This window comes from Periplaneta americana, chromosome 9, assembly GCF_040183065.1.
Source record: "Periplaneta americana isolate PAMFEO1 chromosome 9, P.americana_PAMFEO1_priV1, whole genome shotgun sequence".
NCBI classification, from domain to species: Eukaryota; Metazoa; Arthropoda; class Insecta; order Blattodea; family Blattidae; genus Periplaneta; species Periplaneta americana.
In genome coordinates, this window is record NC_091125.1 from 127,762,880 (window position 1) to 127,781,620 (window position 18,741).

General features: G+C 34.7%; 1 protein-coding gene across 6 annotated transcripts in view; it reads right to left on the reverse strand.

Moving 5' to 3' along the window:
- LOC138706473 (splicing factor 3A subunit 2-like) overlaps window positions 1–18,741 on the reverse strand; it is a 128,688-nt gene that overhangs the window by 73,962 nt on the left and 35,985 nt on the right. Inside the window, exon 1 of one of the 6 annotated variants that reach the window (XR_011334011.1) lies at window positions 15,315–17,823. The exons of 4 other annotated variants lie outside the window; for them this stretch is intronic. The gene's annotated coding sequence lies outside the window, so the exon portion shown is untranslated. Of the gene's footprint in view, window positions 1–8,509; window positions 9,043–15,314; window positions 17,824–18,741 lie in introns of those variants that run through there. One more of the 6 variants, XR_011334010.1, reaches the window with a different exon arrangement.

Genomic DNA, 18,741 nt, shown 5'->3' on the forward strand with positions numbered 1-18,741 from the left:
TAAATTGTGTTAACTCTCGCTAAAGTGGTTCTTATATTTATTTTATCAATCTTATTGTTATTATTTTATTGTTAATATTATTATTTTATTATTATTATTATTATTATTATTATTATTATTATTTAATTGGTGTTACTATTTTTTGTATTATATCCGTCACTGTTATTCTATTACTATTACTATTATTATTATTATTATTATTATTATTATTATTATTATTAATATTATTATTATTATTTAATTGGTGTTACTATTTTTGTATTATATCCGTCACTGTTATTCTATTACTATTACTATTATTATTATTATTATTATTATTATTATTATTATTATTATTACTACTACTACTACTACTACTACTACTACTACTACTATCATCGACATTATTGTTAATGTCTGTAAAATTTATATAGGCTCTACTGCACTGTACCCGAGCACAAGCACATGATCATTTCGGGTAATTATTCATACCATCCAAATGGAAATTATGAATACATTTGAATTCGAAAAAAAAATTAAACTGCAAGTTCTCATGGTATTTATGCAGCCATACTTGAATCTACTACGTACGAATTCTGTACAGCATTTAACTCAATTTCGACAATAATTTGACTCAAGTTGAATAATTTCAAGGGAAAATTTGTTCCGGGGCGGAGTATCGAACCCGGGACCTTTGTCTAAGCGCACCAACGCTCCACCAACTGAGCTACCCAGGAACTCTACCAGATACCGGCTCAATTTTTCCCTTTGGACTCAATTGCAATAATTATGCATTACTTTTGAAACACCTTGTGTGTTTCAAACTATCCATCTAAGAATTAGAGTTGTTCCTCTCCGTCAAGAATTTTAATTTAGTCAAGAAATCAAAATAAATGAATCTCACCTCATTGCACACGTCTGCATCTGCCTCTAACCAAAATTTTTCCAGGCTCGCAAGTACCTTGCGATATAATTTTGGGTGCTCTTATGAAACAACCTAAAACTTCGGAATCATTCCTTTTACTATCCGCAGTTTCGTTCAGTGGCAAACTGGAGTTACTTTCCGATGCGATATTCACTGTTAAGAACACCAACATGTAGACGATAACAATCTAGAATACTAGACGCACACGCAAGTACATTTTATTTCTTGATATTTACTAACTACTGATAGTAAGAACGCTTAATGCAATAAATTATAGCTCGCAATTACGATGTCGGTGTTGTTGTCCTATTGAAGTCACGACTGTAACTGACCCGTGTCAGCAATCCTATCATTACTTTCCTTAACGTGATTAAACAGTTTCAACGCTCTCCATGTCGAATTTAGATCATGGCGTTTGGCTGGCTATCTGCCTGGATTTTCCAGAACCATAGCCTTACAAGCAAACATTTTCATGAGGGTAAATAAAAAAAGTTATTTTATGCTCGACCATGCCGAAATGTAGTAATTATACACCTGGTAGTAGCCCTTTAAAGCACCTCATTAAAATACACCTATTCATTATAATTCAGTTGTTCAGCCAATGAAAAATCACCATTGTACCATTATAAAACCGCAAGTATCGATTATTCTCGGATATGCAATCGAAAGGCAATTAGCGAAAAGTCACGGAGGCTGGAAATCCAATACTGTCGCAGAAGGTTATGTTCTGTTACTATAATAATTAGCGTTAATTGTAAATAATATTCAAATAAATTCAATTTGTCATCTCGTTTCTCAATTCTAAATCAATTTCCAGGTTATATCAAGACTAATGTTCATGTTATTCTCTAGATTATATCAAGGTCAATGACATTCGTGCCTCAGAAAAAAATCAATACTTTCGCGTCTGCGCACATCTCACAATTCAGATCAGTTCCGCTCTTCACTTACATAACCATAACATGAATACTTATGAATAGTTTCAAGTTAGAAGTATGGTCGAGCATAAAAAGTCGTATGAAACTTGCCTATAATGGTAATTAAGACGTTCGTATGAAAATTATGAAACTCGCTTGCGCTCGTTTCATAAACAAACATACTCGCGTCTTAATTACTACCATTATAAGAAAACAAGTGCTTATACAAATTTTGACCACTTGAGCGCAATTACGAGGACCGTTCAGGAAGTGAGTTTCTCTGGCGCCGTTTACAAAAAGAAAACACAATTTCATGGAAAGAGTTATTGGACCAGATACAACAATTATTATTAAGCTATTTTTCAACATATTCCTCACCGGAATTGAGACATTTGTCATATCGTGGGATCAACAGAGAGGTGCAGACGGCTTTCACACGCTGGTTCCGATCCCAGGCGGCAAACTTCTACGACACAGGGTTACAAAAGTTGATCCCACTGTATGACAAATGTCTCAATTCCGGTGTGGAAAATGTTTAAAAACAGCTCAATAATTGCTGCGTCTGTTCCAATAAATCTTTTCATGAAAGTGTGTTTTCTTTCTGTAAACGGCCCCAGGGAAGCTTATTTTCTGGACGGCCCTCGTAATTGCGCTCGAGTGGCCAAAATTTGTATAAGCACTTGTTTTCACATTATTAACATGGTCGAAGAAAAGAAAATAACTTTATTATCTGCCCCCATGAGAATGTTTCCTTGCTTGATAGACTTACCTTAGCCTTTAGTACACAATGTGCAGGGTGAAAGTGATATAATTGTGCACATTGAAGAGGACAGTAGAATGCATTAAAATAAATAAAAAACACTTTTATGCGTTCTGTAATTAAGTGTATGGTTAATTATAAAATTAATCTGAAAGTCTGTGTGGTTTGGCAACATCCGAAATAGTACGCGTGCTATCATCTGTCGGGTGCTGCGTTATCTATTTGCAAATGAATAGCCTAAGCGACAAGCGTTATTTAATAAACAACTCATTTCATTATTGTTGTTTAGTCAACTGTCCCAAGACAGGTTTGAACCTCACAAGTGATACCAAAAAGCACTACTTATGAGGCAACTAGGCCAGGAGATAATGGAGTAGGGTGGCCAGTTCCTTTCCCCCTCTATTGCATACATCCCCGATTAGCTACATGTTACACTAATCAGACTTCAGATGCATACAAACAATTATTCTTCCTATCAGCCAGAATCTCAATCAGAGGATCTCATTTCATTGATAACTAAAAATCGAATGCGGTACAATAAAAATATCAAACAATAAAAAACTACGTCCTTAATGGTCTAAATAATTATAGAATACCAGTTAATAAAACAAAGATGTATTCGTGCAATTGTCGTGGTTATTTCAATCCTCTGTCACATTACCTATAACATAAAATTCACGAAATTAGGGTCTTCATCTATTATTGACTCATGAACAGGCTTCGGTCCTGGGCACAGAAGCGCATGAAGTTCAGAACGCACGGACGATAGTGTTGTGTTGGTCGAGTGGACTGGGGGATGGAGCGCGCCGTTACTTCGTGCCTCAACATGTAAACAGTCCGTCATAGTACGGCACAAAATATATTTCACTCTGTACAGATGCAGTATATACAGTACATTCCTAGTGTAGATAATAAATGTCTACCATTAAAGCATTACGGATCCACCTGTGCTGTTGCAGGATCCCACACGGGTCATGACGTCATTTATACTCCGTGTACTCTAAACCTCATACCGGTTACTCTGTGTCCCTAGGCCGAAGCCTGCTCATGAACGCACTGTGTTCAGTGTTGCCAACTCAGGATTTTCAACTAATTCTGGCAGATTTGAGTTCTTTTGAAAAATATCCTTGTTCAGACGATAGTTGAAAATATGGCAGATTTTTACATTGCTTTTTTTTTTATTTTTATTTTTTATTCGTTCCATAATATTCTTACATTTGCTCTGTAGCATAGAATAAAGAACATGTCCAATTCTTACGTTTAACAATACAATGCAATACATATAAAATGCAAATATGAAATATGTACAGAATTAATACCTTAATAACAATAATATTTTATACAATGTAATATGTTTACCATTTAATAGTATTATAATATTTACACAGTACTGTGAAATGTCAAGAATTCATCTACAGAATAGAAAGTGTGAGATATTAAGTAATTTTTTAGTTTTACCTTAAATAACGCAGGGTTTTGGCTATGATTCTTAATGTCTTCAGGAAAACTATTGAACATTTTTATCGCCATGTAACGTACTCCCCTTTGAAAACATGATAAATTTGATGATGGCGTATGAAAATCATTCCCTCTGCGGGTATTAACACTATGTATGGCTGAGTTAGTTGGAAAATTTTCTTTATTACATAAGAGGAAATTTATTGTAGAGTATATGTATTGATTTGTTAAGGTTAGAATCTATAACTTTATTAAAAAATAATCTACATGATTTTCTAGCCTTTGCTCCAACTATTATTCTAATGGTTCTTTTTTGTAATAATAATATATTTTTACTATCTGCAGAATTTCCCCAAAATATTATTCCGTAGGACATAATGGAATGAAAATAGGCAAAATATATTGTCTTAATTATTGATTCCATTATTTTAAGCAGTGAAGTTAATTGGCTGCTCTATTCAAGTAGTAAAATTACTTACTGTTTGAAAAAAATAATGTTTTTCTAATAGCGGGTACTTAACTGTTTGTCATAAACACATATGATGGCAGTACAGTTTGTAGACTAATTTACTGAGCCCAGGGTGCGCCATAGGAGGCTAGTCTATGCTACACATGCGATAAGATGAGATGATGATGGCAATTTATTGGGCTGCCATAGGGGAACCGGAGCCCCCTGAAAAAACACCATTGTTACCTGGACCACGGGCTTGTCCAATACAAGATATTCTGGGGATCGAAGCCCGGTTCGCAGGACTTTAAATCTACTATGTACGATTAATGTGAGATTGATTGTTGCAAAACCTTACATGAAACTGTTGTGTGTGACTAACAACGGGCTACAGTTACAAAAGTTTTGAACAGCTCTGCATCTGCAATATTAAGTTGACTATTACACTTTTATTACGTCACACTACTTTTGATCAATAAAACGGTACGAAAGGACGTCTTTCAACCAATCATGGCTGCTTATCGCACAATTTTATCGCGTCCCTAGCATTTGTTTAATTTTATCGCGTCCCTAGCATTTGTTTATTTTTATCACTACCCTAGCATTTGTTTCTTTGTTTGCCAACATTTCAAACTGCATTGGTCTGAACGTCAAAGAACAGAAAATTACAAACCACTCCAGCCTACTATAATGGAATTATTTTTTTTTCTTAAACTTATTTTAAATTCAAATAACCTAGGTCAGAATGTATTATTATCAAAATAGAGTTGTATAACCTTGGTCCGTAACTCTGGCTGTGATTTATTCCAGTGGTTGTGTAACATTTAGGTTCAGCTAAAGGACATGTCAGATTTCTTCTGGTAGGATAAACATGTCGTTCTTCTTTATATTTGAGACGATTTTTATGATAATATTTTAATAATGCATATTTATATACTTGTTCAATTTGGAAAGCATTAAAATCGGAATAAATCAAATTTATTGGGTAACCAATTGACTTGTTTAAGCAAAGTTATTTTTACGATATCCGCTTTTGAAACAATATGAGCGGGGAAAGTGTAAATTTTGATGTTCCTCCCCATTCGATTGTACCATACTGGACGACGGATTGAACCAAACCTAAATAAACTAATCGTAGAATATTTGTACGGATGTAAGAGATAAAAATTACAAATTTATAGATTGTTTTACGGAGCCTGTTACATAAAGAAGAAATATGTTCATCCCACTCTAAATGCTGATCGATAATAATTCCTAAGTACTTCATTTGCGTAGATTCCTTCAGAATAGGACATTTGCAATCATCATTAATTGGACAACCAGCATTAGAAATGATTACATTTAATTTACAACAAGATTTCAATTTTTTTAAACCACTTGCGTTTAAGGAAAATGGGATCGAAGTACTCTTGGAAACATTTAGTGAAAGAAAATTGCTATCTAGCCATTTTTAATAACATTTATACCATTATTTGCATTTTTGTACACACTAGTCCAGGATGAACCGCTAAAAATTACAGCTGTGTCATCAGCATACGAATACAAAATGCCACTAATCTTTCCTAAATTGTTAACAAATCATTTATACATATTAAAAATAAAATTGGCCCTAAAACAGTACCTTGTGGCACTCCTAATTTTACATTTTGAATATTACTAAATTGATTATGAATTTTAATTACCTGGATTCTATTAGGCCTACTTAAATATAATTTAAATACATTTAGATATAATTTAAGTAAATTTAGGATTATTTCATTGACATCCATGTTTTCTAATTTATTTAAAGTATGGTATGATTAACTGCATCGAAAGTTTTTCTCAAATCAAGCAAAATACCTAAACATTTATTTTCCTCATCCAATACTTCAACAATCTGCCAAATATATAAAAGAGTGGCTTAACAGAGGAGTGGGATTGAAAAAATAGCAATATTTCATTCATATGCCGAGTGATCTATGAATTGTGTCACAATTCTTAGTTCTCAGTTTTTATAGTACGGTATGTGTGTGTGCCTGCCTGCGTGTATAATATTAACTGAAGAAATTAATTCTATATATATTAAACAGAGTTACCTACAAAATTAAATAATTAATTATAAAATATTTTTCTTGCAGATTTTCCCACCAGTTTAGCAGATTCAGTTTAGCGGAATCTATCTTTCAAAGTTGGCAACACTAGCTCTGATGTTCATTAATTCTCTTGTTTCAAAATGGCGAAAAATTCAAAGGCATCAATTTTGTAATTAATATGTTAGCGTAGTTTTGCCTGCCTCGGTTAAGGAATTCTAATTAAATGTACAATAGTTTTACAATAAAATGTACTTATTTTTGGGATCATAATTTTAGAGAAATCCTTCACAATCATTTCACTGTACAATGGAGCGATGTGAAAGACATGATTTACAGAAGGTCATCTATTAATATCTGAGATCTGCGTAGCAGAATTACAAACGTCGTAACTGAAATTACGAAACACATGTTGGAACATGCTTGTGTCGAAAGTTATTATCGATTGGATATCTTCCAAGCAACACACGCTACACAAATTGCTACAAATTTCTATATATTTGTGAATATTAAGCAGAATAATTATGTTTTACGATTGTCAAGTTATGGTATTTTACGTACTTGTTAACATTACTTTATAGATACAAGAAAGTATAGTTGTAAAATTATGGTATTTTGTGTATTTGTTAACACTACTTTATAGACAGCCCTACGAGGGAGTAAAGTTGTCGAGTTATAGTATTTTATGTACTTATTAACATTATTTCGTAGATACGAGGGAAAGATGTTGCACAAGTTATGGTATTTTACGTACTTGTTCACGTTATTTTATAGATACGAGGGACTAAAGTGCCAAGTTATGGTATTTTACGTACTTGTTAACATTTGTAGATACGAGTGAGTAAAGTTGTCAAGTTATGGTTTTTACGTAATTATTTGGAATATGTATTATAATATGTCTTTCTCGTGTTACATTGTACCGTACCTGGTTAACAGGATGAAACATGTTAACCAGGTATGATAAAATTTAACACAAGAAAATTTAACACAATACATATTCCGAAGTGTTAAAAGTTGTGTAATCAAGATGTATTATTTTATAGATACGAGGGAGTAAAGTTGCCAAGTTATGGTAGTTTACGTACTTGTTAACGTTATTTTATAGATACGAGGGACTAAAGTTGCAAAGTTATGGTATTTTACGTGCTTGTTAACGTTATTTTATAGATACGAGAGACTAAAGTTGCCAAGTTATGGTATTTTACGTACTTGTTAACGTTATTTTGTAAATACGAGTGAGTAAATTTGTCAAGGAGTGGTATTTTACGTAACTTGTTAATATTATTTTATAGATACAAGAGATTAAAGTTGTAAGTTATGGTATTTTACGTAACTTGTTAATATTATTTTATAGATACAAGAGAGTAAAGTTGTAAGTTATGGTATTTTAAGTACCTAGTTGTTAACATTATTTTACAGATACAAGGGAGAAAAGTTGTCAAGTTAAGGTATTTTACGTACTTGTTAACATTATTTTGTAGATACAAGTAAGCAAAGTTGTCAAGTTATGGTATTTTACGTAACTTGTTAACATTATTTTGTAGATAAAAGTAAGCAAAGTTGTCAAGTTATGGTATTTTACGTAACTTGTTAATATAGATACAAGGGAGTAAAGTTGTCAAGTTATGGTATTTTACGTAACTTGTTAATATTATTTTATAGATACAAGTAAGCAAAGTTGTCAAGTTATGGTATTTTAAGTAACTTGTTAACATTATTTTACAGATACAAGGGAGTAAAGCTGTCTAGTTATGGTATTTTACGTAACTTGTTAACATTATTTTACAGATACAAGGGAGTAAAGCTATCAAGTTATGGTATTTTACGTAACTTGTTAACATTATTTTACAGATACAAGGGAGTAAAGTTGTCAAGTCATGGTATTTTACGTAACTTGTTAATATTATTTCATAGATACGAGGGAGTAAAGAATTTAAAGTAAATCAAACTCACCTCACCACGCGGTTCTACATCTGCCAAAAGCATATCTTTGCCCAGGTCCACATCTAGGCCTATTCTGCGTTCTTAGAGAAGGTACCTTTATCAGGTTCTGGTCAGCAACGGGATTATCTACGCTCTTATTAGCAGATTCCGCCGATACCGAAACGCAGTTAACCTCCGAAACCATATTCACAGCTAACAACATCAAAATGAACACAGCAACAAGGCTGGATGCTCGGTGCACACGCAGACACATTTTCCTTCGTATTATTGAATATTTCTTATAGCAAACTGTACTCGTATTTACGACGTCTGTGTGGCTGTGCTGATGGAAGCCAAGACTGTAACTGACCCGTCCGATTCTATCACCCGTTACATAATTGCTTATTTTTAACTAGTTCCAACTATTGCAATCGCAAAATGTGGCTTCGAAGTTTACTTTCAGATGTCGGTTTTTAATCAGAAACAAGGAAAGGAAGTAACTATTTATGTTAGACTTAGGTATACGCTCATGGGGATTTTATTTATTCCTTTTATTACTACTGATTTACCTAGAACGTATTTCCTAGCTGCGAGTCAAGTAGAACCGCTTCTGTAGGCCTGTACAGCCAGTACAACTTCTATAGAAAAAAAAACTGCGGTGACTATCATCTTGAGTCGTAACTGACAATCCAACCGGATGAAGTTCTGCAGCAAGACGCTGAACAGCTTATCGAAGCTAAGTACTAGGCCTAATGACAATAATGGCTGGCCTACACTTCGGTTACTTGCACCGCACCGGTCTCTAGTGGAAGCCGTGAAAGTTAAGTTATCAACGTTTGAAAAGTGCTAGAATAGTTGTTGGAGAAAAATGTGGCCTTATTTTCAAATAATGTTTGTGCCTTATTTCTTTGTCTTTTGTAGAAGTTGTTATATAAATTCATTACAATTTATTTATTACTAGCTGTACCTGTGCGCTACGCTGCACTTATTAGAAATAAATATAAAGTAATTACATAATTAAAATAGAACATTGGGTCCAGAGAACATTCGTGTTTGATAGAAGAGTAAATCGTTTAATATGCTACTTAATTTAAATTGTATTTAAATAATTAAAATTCTATCATTTTGGTCCAGAGACCACTCATTTGGTGCAAATATAATTCGTTTAACATTCTTCTAAATTAGTCTTGAATGCATCCTTTAATAAATCACTCCAAATTAATAGAGTTGATTGTTTAAAAATGTAAGAATTCACGATCTCCTATGCACTACTGCCATAGAATGAATAAATTTATTTTTCTTCCTACTAAAAAAATTCATATTTTGCACATAGCAGTTAAGGAACAACTACACTATAATCTGAGGCTGCGGTGGAAATGTATTGTTATTTTAAAACTCTTGTATATCCTTAAATATCAGTCCTATCAAAATTTTGCCTGGAATAAAACTTATCGGAAATCATTTGCAAAGAAACGTTTGTTATGTAACATTTTTCACAAAATTCAATAATAAGCGAGATATTTCGGTTTATTTAATTCAGGCCCTCTTATAACCCCCCTCTTAAATAAAGTATTTTAAATCCTATATAGCCTAAAATCTAAGTCTCAACGAACTTAATTTATATTCCAATTTTCATCGAAATCCGTTCAGCCATTATCGCGTGAAAAGGTAACAAACATCCAGACAGACTTAAATATCAGTCCTATAAAAATTTTGTCTGGAATAAAACTTATCGGAATCATTTTTAAAGAAATTTTTGTTATGTAACATTTTTCACAAAAATCAATAATAAGCGAGATATTTCGATTTATTTAATTCAGGCCCCTTTATAACCCCCCTTTTAAATAAAGTACTTTGAATGCCACATAGCCTAATATCTAAGTTACAACGAACTTAATTTATGTTGCAATTTTCATCGAAATCCGTTCAGCCATTATCGCGTGAAAAGGTAACAAACATCCAGACAGACAGATAGACAGACAGAAAGACATACAAACAAAAATTTCAAAAAAGCGATTTTCGGTTTCAGGATGATTAATTATACATGTTAACACCAATTATTTTTGGAAAAGCGAAAATTACCAGAAAAATTTCGCTTACAGATTTATTATTAGTATAGATACATCTTGATTACACAACTTCTAACACTATATCACTTCGGAATATACATGATACCTGGGTAACTAGTTTAAGCCTGTTATTGGCCATCTTCAGAACTGGTTGGTGCTGATCTTGGCGCAAGGCCAGCACCAACCAGTTCTGAAGATGGCCAATAACAGGATGAAACTAGTTAACCAGGTACTGTAATATTTAACACGCGAAATACATATTCCGAAATGTATTTATTGTTAATGGTGATTATTGTGCAAGACATATCTCAGGCACTTACAACCAGTCTTCGGTCCTGGGCACAGAAACGCATGAAGTTCAGAACGCACGGACATAGTGTTGTGTTGGTCGAGTGGAATGGGAGATGGAGCGCACCGTTACTTCGTGTCTCAACGTGTAAACAGTCCGTTACAGTACGGCACAAAATATATTTCACCCTGTACAGATGCAGTATATACAGTATATTCCGAGTGTAGGCAATATTAATATCTACTATTGAAGTATTAACGTGAGTTGTAACCTTCAATCAGGCGTCCCTACGCCGAAGCCTGTTACACGTACCGCAGCCAAGCAGCAATACACACAACGGTAATGCACACTACGGACCCACCTCTGCTGTTGCAGTCACCCCTCCACACGGGTCAAGATGTCATTTATACTCCGTGTACTCTAATCCTCATACTGGTTACTCTGTGTCCCTAGGCCAAAGCCTGCTTATAACATAAATTGTCTCATTTGTATGATTGTAATTTTCCCTACAACCACAATCCCTTATTTACTGTATAGATGAGGGGGCGAGACCTGGCATGTGAGCTGTGGGATAGCGGAAAGAATGAGCTATCAGAAAGAGAATTTATTTCATGATGGTTAATATTATACTAATCTACCGACACGGAAGTTAATTTCAGACTAAAACCTATCTTCCCCCCCTACATACCCATTGGTACGTGACAAGGTCACAGGACAGGTCTTGCCTCTTCTGCTGTAACACTTCCTACATCCTGCCTGAACGCTGAGTAGTCACATAGTTACATGCAGTCTTAACAATAGAGTACCGTACGCGCCGTAACAAATATCTTCAAAATCATAAGTTGCCGTGCAGATTTCGTGACACCACTGCACCATTATATGTGCATTTCGAACTGGCGGCTCAAGGTCAACCAATGGATTGCATTTACCACGTGTGCTTACCCCAATCCTGGACCATTCTCCTCAACTAAAGTCAGCTGGGACAGCCGGAATTACCAGTGCTTCAGTTCATAGTTGTCAGTTCAGTGACTCGTGCGTGGTTTATACTTTTGTGCGTTTGTACGTGACCTTGATCGCCCGTTCGGAATGCACAGATAATAGGGAATGCTGCACGAGACGGACACATAAAGTTTTAGGATGAAAAAATTGCCTAAAGCGATTTCGAGATATTGAATAATAATAGTAATAATAGTAATAATGAACAGTTTGACTCATAGACATTTTGTTTTTGCAGTATTAACTTCCCATGACTATACGAGAGATTCGAAGAGAACGGCAGTTACGTAGACTTTCGGCTCCCCCCTACTACCATTAATGCACAACACAATGTCAATACGGTGGTTGCTATCGTCTGCGATACAACGAACTTTTCTGTTGATTTTCGAGTTCGTCATTTTTTTCCGGCTATTATATGCTTATTTAAATTGTGTTAACTCTCGCTAGTGGTTTTATATTTTATTTTATCCGTCTTAGTATTTATTTTATTATTTTAAATATTTTTGTTTTATCACTATTATTATTATTATCATTATTATTATTAATATTAATATTAATATTATTATTATTATTATTATTATTATTATTATTATTATTATTATTATTATTATTAATTATTTTGTATTACAATCTTTGTATCATTTCTGTCACGATTATTATTATTATTATTATTATTATTATTATTATTATTATTAGTATTATTATTATTGTTACTATCATTTCTATCTTCAGCATTATTATTTGATCCCTGTAAAATTTATGTAGACTACTGGACTGTACCCGAGCACGAGCATATGCTCATTTCGGGTATCTATTCACATGTATTCATTTCAAATGTAAATTGTAAATAAATTTGAATTTGAATTTGATTGTTTCTCATAGAATGTTGTGTGCTGAATGCGATTCTGGAACTGTTTAGGTTCAAAAACGGACAGAACTGAGCGAAAATAGCACTTAATTGTACGCTTTATAATCAATATGTAGACAACTCCACTGTGGCTTGGTTTCAATGAGAAGCCAATGAGAAGCCCAGATTCGTAACACCTTTTCCCATCACGCATCGCGAATCCAACATGGCTGATTGTTTATATAATCGGTTTGTGGATGAACAAGTAGGCCTACTGTTTTACGTAAATCTGCTTTGAAACCGAAGAGACTTAGATTCAAAAGCAGACAATTTCACTTTAAATATGGCTTCGTTTGGTTTCAAAAACAGACAACTCCACTTTTTAAACTTAAATTTCGACCTGAATATCAGTTTTAATCACATATTGAGACTGAAAAAATATTTCTGTAGCCCATGAGAATGTTTTAAAAAATGTACGTATAACGATGACATTGGTTTCCAAGGATCTAGTTTTTCGCCTCTCCTGTAAAAAAAGCAAAAGTGGAGTTGTCCATCTTTGATACCAAGCTTCTCATGTATTGCCTAAGCCACACTTGCATTCACATAAAATTATGTAACTGTAACACAAAACATTATTAATTTAATTACCGTTATATTAATATTTAAAAATTTTATTTTAAAAATAAAATTGAACATACTATTTATTCTGTTGGTTATTTAGCGTCGGTGAAATTGGTGATAGCGAGATGGTATTTAAATATACAAGGCCGAGGATTCTCCAGAGATTACCTGACATTCACCTTACAATGGGGAAAATCAGCACTAGTAGGAATCGAACCCACACTCCAGCGCAGCCCCGGAACCTCGGATCATTACGCAAGCGCGATACTGTCTGAGCTTCATTTACTATTAACAAATCATATTAATATCGAAATATGAGTTTAAACCGTACAATTTCGTGGAAGTTTAGTGTACAAGAAGTCCGAACAAAAAAAATCAAGATTTAGAGGCTATCACAAATGAAATAGCTAACAAGGAGAGGACACGCTCTGTATATGACCGAATTAAATCAGATTTTGTGACATGAAAGTACAAGACACACTGTTTAAAGTCATACCTGGTATGGGTGGCCAATGACCCCTCGTTTTGGAAATATTGGCTATTGTTTGTGACATACTTCCGTTAGGTGCCTAGTAGAGAAGCATTAGACTTTGTGACGGCGTAGCTAATGTGGTTAGATGCTGAATTGTTATCCAGGCAACCCTAGTTCGAATCCTAATGCCTTCTCATTTTTTTAGCTTACTATTATTATTATTATTATTATTATCATCAATACTGTTATTATTATTATTATTATTATTATTATTATTATTATTTTAATTAACTTTCAGTTGTCAGTTCCTATATTCAAAGCCATGTTGAAATATGCGTGATATGCATCAAAAGTGATAAACGAACGAGAAGTCTTTGTGAATGTGAATGATATCTGTTTCGCAGCAGAAGTGCGGAAAAATGTGTGTGACTGTGGACAACCTTCTTTCATTTTCTGTGCATGGTGCAGGAAATATGTATGTTTTGTGTGTTTTTATAACATCATAATGAATCGGGTACAAAATGAACAGGAATAGCTGCTACAGAAATAGAACAAACACCAGTGACACATCTTACCTTCTTACGTGAGCAGTATTTCATTGTTTATTCTTTACAATATAATGTTAGTTAATTAGTAATTTGTTTAAAACATGATGAAGCATTCATTACATTGAGAAATATGGTATAGATATGTAAATAGATAACTGTGATCACAATATTAATCATTATTAAAAGAAAAAAAATTTAGGACCGGTTAAGATTCGAACTCAGGTTGGCTGGATAACAACTCAGCATCCAACAATATGGGTTACGCTGTTACACAGTCTAATGCTTCCCTATTGAGCACCTAACGGAAGTACAGTCTGTCACAAACAATAGCCATATTTCCAAACCGAGGGGTCATTGGCCACCCATACCAGGTATGACTTTAAACAGTACTTCTTGTACTTTCATCTCACACAATCTTATTTAATTCGGTGATATACAGAGCGTGTCCTCTCCTTGTAAGTAGTTCTCGTCCCAAACTAAGAAAATTATTTTTCGAGTCGAGCTAATAGTATTGATTTTGGTTAAACATGCAGCAGGAGTAGGTTTTATTCTCAGCAGAGAATACAGATTTAACATCCTTCCCTAGAGACTGGATACGCACCCTTTACCTTCTGTTTACCGCGTGCTACAAGCGGCATCATGCTGATCCACTATATTTAAAAGTTTAGTTATTGTTAAAATATTGCCATGTTAATGAGAATGAAATCGCCAAAAAGTCCATTCATGGAAGAAACTGAAAATTCATTTAGAGAGAATACTGTAAAATATATAGGCTACATATACAGTATATTATTCAGTGACAAAAGGAATACATAACCACGGCCTCTCAACGACATCTGAAGGTGAAACTAAAACTTTACCGGAAACAGTCTCTAATCACGACACTAGATGGCTCTGCGTTTCAACTATTGACATTTGAAAGTCCATAAATACATACAACATAATAAGAATCTAATTAACGATTCGTGATAACGAAATGATAATTTTGCTCACCTTGTTACCAGACGGCTCTACAATTTCCGTTGTTATCCGTTCTTTCACCAGTTGAGCATGCAATTGGTTGTTTCTTCCGCTGTGGCACTTCTATTATACTCCCTAACGTAACTCCACCGTCAGGACTTTTAGTGGTAATTGGTCGCCTTGTGACTCTTCCTTCATACTCGTGCATGCATGCGAGAAGTAAGATTACTATAACACTTAAATGAATAACGAGGCTAACGCCTGACCTGGCCATCGTGTTCACCTGACTTCAAAATAAGGTATAATACAAAGGTTAATTGGGAATGTCTATAAAATTCGCCTAACTGCTCTCACAACCGTACTATAAATTAAATTCAATCCAGTTTCTTGCGTCATGATGCCAACATATGCTTGTCACGTGGTACTTGTTTATCATTATACATGCGATGCTCGCTTGACCCAACAGTAGTGACCTCGAAACATGAACGTTGTACTGCTGAAATTACAGTGATTCTTACATTACATTATACACGCAATAAAATAATTCGCATTGCAATTTACTTCTTCCTCGACAGATTCACTGGTCAACAAAGATTTCGATAGTCAGATAAAAACAAGTGTACCAACCTAAATTGAGTATGCTGATTCCAAATCTGAAATCCGTTTTGTATTTCTATCATGTTACACTTTTTATACATGCATATTTTTCTAATATTTATTTTCTGGAATCCTTTTTATATCATTGTTAATATTATAAATGATTCACTGATACACAAAAAATAATTTATCTTGTTTATACTCAAGAAGACCATATGATAAAGTTGTGTTTCATTGTTCAATTCTCGATTATAAAATAAATAGAATTAATAATTATAAAACGATAATGTACCATTCAAAGTTCCATATGGGGATGAGAAGGACTTGAACCCGGATGAATAATAAAATAAATTTTATCTTTTCCATAACTTATTTACATGTTATCAACTTCGTCTACGACTCTACTTTGGCATTACTCTAAGTTGGTAATGAATGGGTAGAATGGAGAAAAATTCTCTCCGGTACTGAGAATCGAACCCGGATTTTCAGCTCTACGTGCCGACGCTTTATCCACTAAGCCACACAGGATTCCAGTTCCGATACCGGATTGAATACTTCTCAGTTTAAGTTTTACCTTCACTGTTTCCCTTAGGTGGCCTACCATCATGTACTGTGTCACAGAATATGTGACAGTGGGACAATGACCAACACACTATGTACAGAGGTGCACTCATTACGAGTGAGTTTGCGCTTCTGCATACTTGAAACTAAACCAAAGAAGATATAGGCCTACAATATTAGTAAGCACAGTTTTAGGTTACTGGATTATGCGGAGACTGTTACCCTAGATCATTCATATATACTCAGATTGCTCCGCATTATAGGTTTTGAAGTTAACAACTTTTGTCAGGTTTACTATGCTGCCATCTAGTTGTTACATAAGGAGTCACGTCATAACTCCCATTTGAATTGCATTAGCGAGTGTACTGCCATCTCGTGTTCGTTTACGGCGGACGGGTGGCGATCCTGGCGGTTGTTCTCTTCAAAGTGCAAACGATTTTAACAAAGGAACGAGCAATCTGTATGTGATCTAGGCTGTTACCAAAACCTTAGGAATAATGAGATGGGAAACACTGATCCGCTATAATTTAGACGAGAAGGCAATGAAACCATTAGAAACGAAAAAGGAGAAAAATGAGGAAGTTCGTTGAAAATTATGTGCAACTAAATAAAATGTAAATAGAAATCCTACATTTACATTTGCACAAATAACCATTTAGAAACCGTTATATATAACTGCGATTCAATGATACGAGGCGTGTTCTTAAAGTAAGTTCCAAAAGGGTGTAGAAAGTAAACGGGAAAATATTTACAAACCATTTTTGTAGCATTCTATTCCCCACACTTCAATTACTTGTCACCATAATCTCCACCATTATTGAGGCATTTATCGAGTCGTGGCACAAGTCTTTCTATCCCCTCATTGTAGAATTCACCCGCCTGCGAACCACTCCGCAACATTTGTGGAAAATTCAAGGAAAGCGAAGAAATTGTGAACCTCCTGTCCTCATGAATTTTTTCATCGACAGCACGCACCAAATCGTCATTGATCAAAAATGGCCGACCGGTATGCTGCTCGTCATGCACAGAGATGCGGCCCTCGTTGAACTTTCTAACCCATCTCCTGACCATTCCATCACTAATGGCATCATCACCATACACCTCACAAAGTTGATGATGAATGTCAGCTGGTTTGATGTTTCTCGCATTCAAAAAACGGATAACAGACCGTATCTCACAGTCGCCGGGGTGCTCGATCACTTTAATCATTTCAACTGATCACAACTAACCACACACACGGACTGAAGCTCTGAAACTACATGCACAGCTTGCCTGAGGACTGAAGAAGAAAACACATATGCGCAAAATAACGATTGCAGCGATGCGACAGCTATAATTGAAAATGGAACTTACTTTAAGAACACGCCTCGTATATTGGATTGCATCTCACCTTTTACCAGACTGGTTTGCATATTCCTTCCGAATCTCTACGTTCACCTGGTCGACACGGTCGAGGTCTTCCTGCGATCCTATCAGGAACGATGCGCCGCGGCAACACCGTAACTGTGTCATTATTCTCATTTGGAAGGGAATTAGTTATGTTTCCTATAGTTTCATTATAGATTTCTGTTGAATTCCGTCCTACATCCACAAAAGAAGTCACTACTTCAGCACTGTTTTCATCTTCAGCTACGTATGACGTTGTTTCCACAAGATCTCCCTTTACTGTTGAAGTGTTTATTCCAGATACCTGCGTATCTTCTATAGTAGCACTTACATTTTCTGTAGAAGAGTTCGCTGGTAATGCCAAAGTGACATAATTTTGACTGCTCAAAATTATTAAATAAATCAATATCTTGGTAATGAAAAATGATGTACACACCAACAAAGGACTCAGATTCAGTCTCGTCATTTTGTACACTTTGCAATATTTTTGTATAATGTATGTGCGGAAAATTGCTAGAAACTTTGAAACGCGGGTACAACTGTAAATGCTTTACTGATTCGAAATAGGTTTCACTTACTTCTCCGTCATCTTCTGTCAAAGATAATTACCAGTGGTGCAAGATCTTAGACACGACCCTTTGATCTTAAGTGTATCATTTCATTCATCTCTTAGCTTGTGTGCCCTTCAACATTAAGGAGCAAGAATTATGTAAGCGGCGGTTACGATTTATAAAGACTGATATACGAACTCCACAGTAAGCAGAAAGATAACAGTATCGATCTCTCTTCTTCTCCATTATGCGTTCCTCTTTGGTTCAAGATTTGGTCTCTCCATTTGTAGCTGAGTCTGTTTTTCTCTTCACTGTGTTTCGATTCTGCGTCATTCTCTGCAAATAATCTCTCAATTTCCACCTAC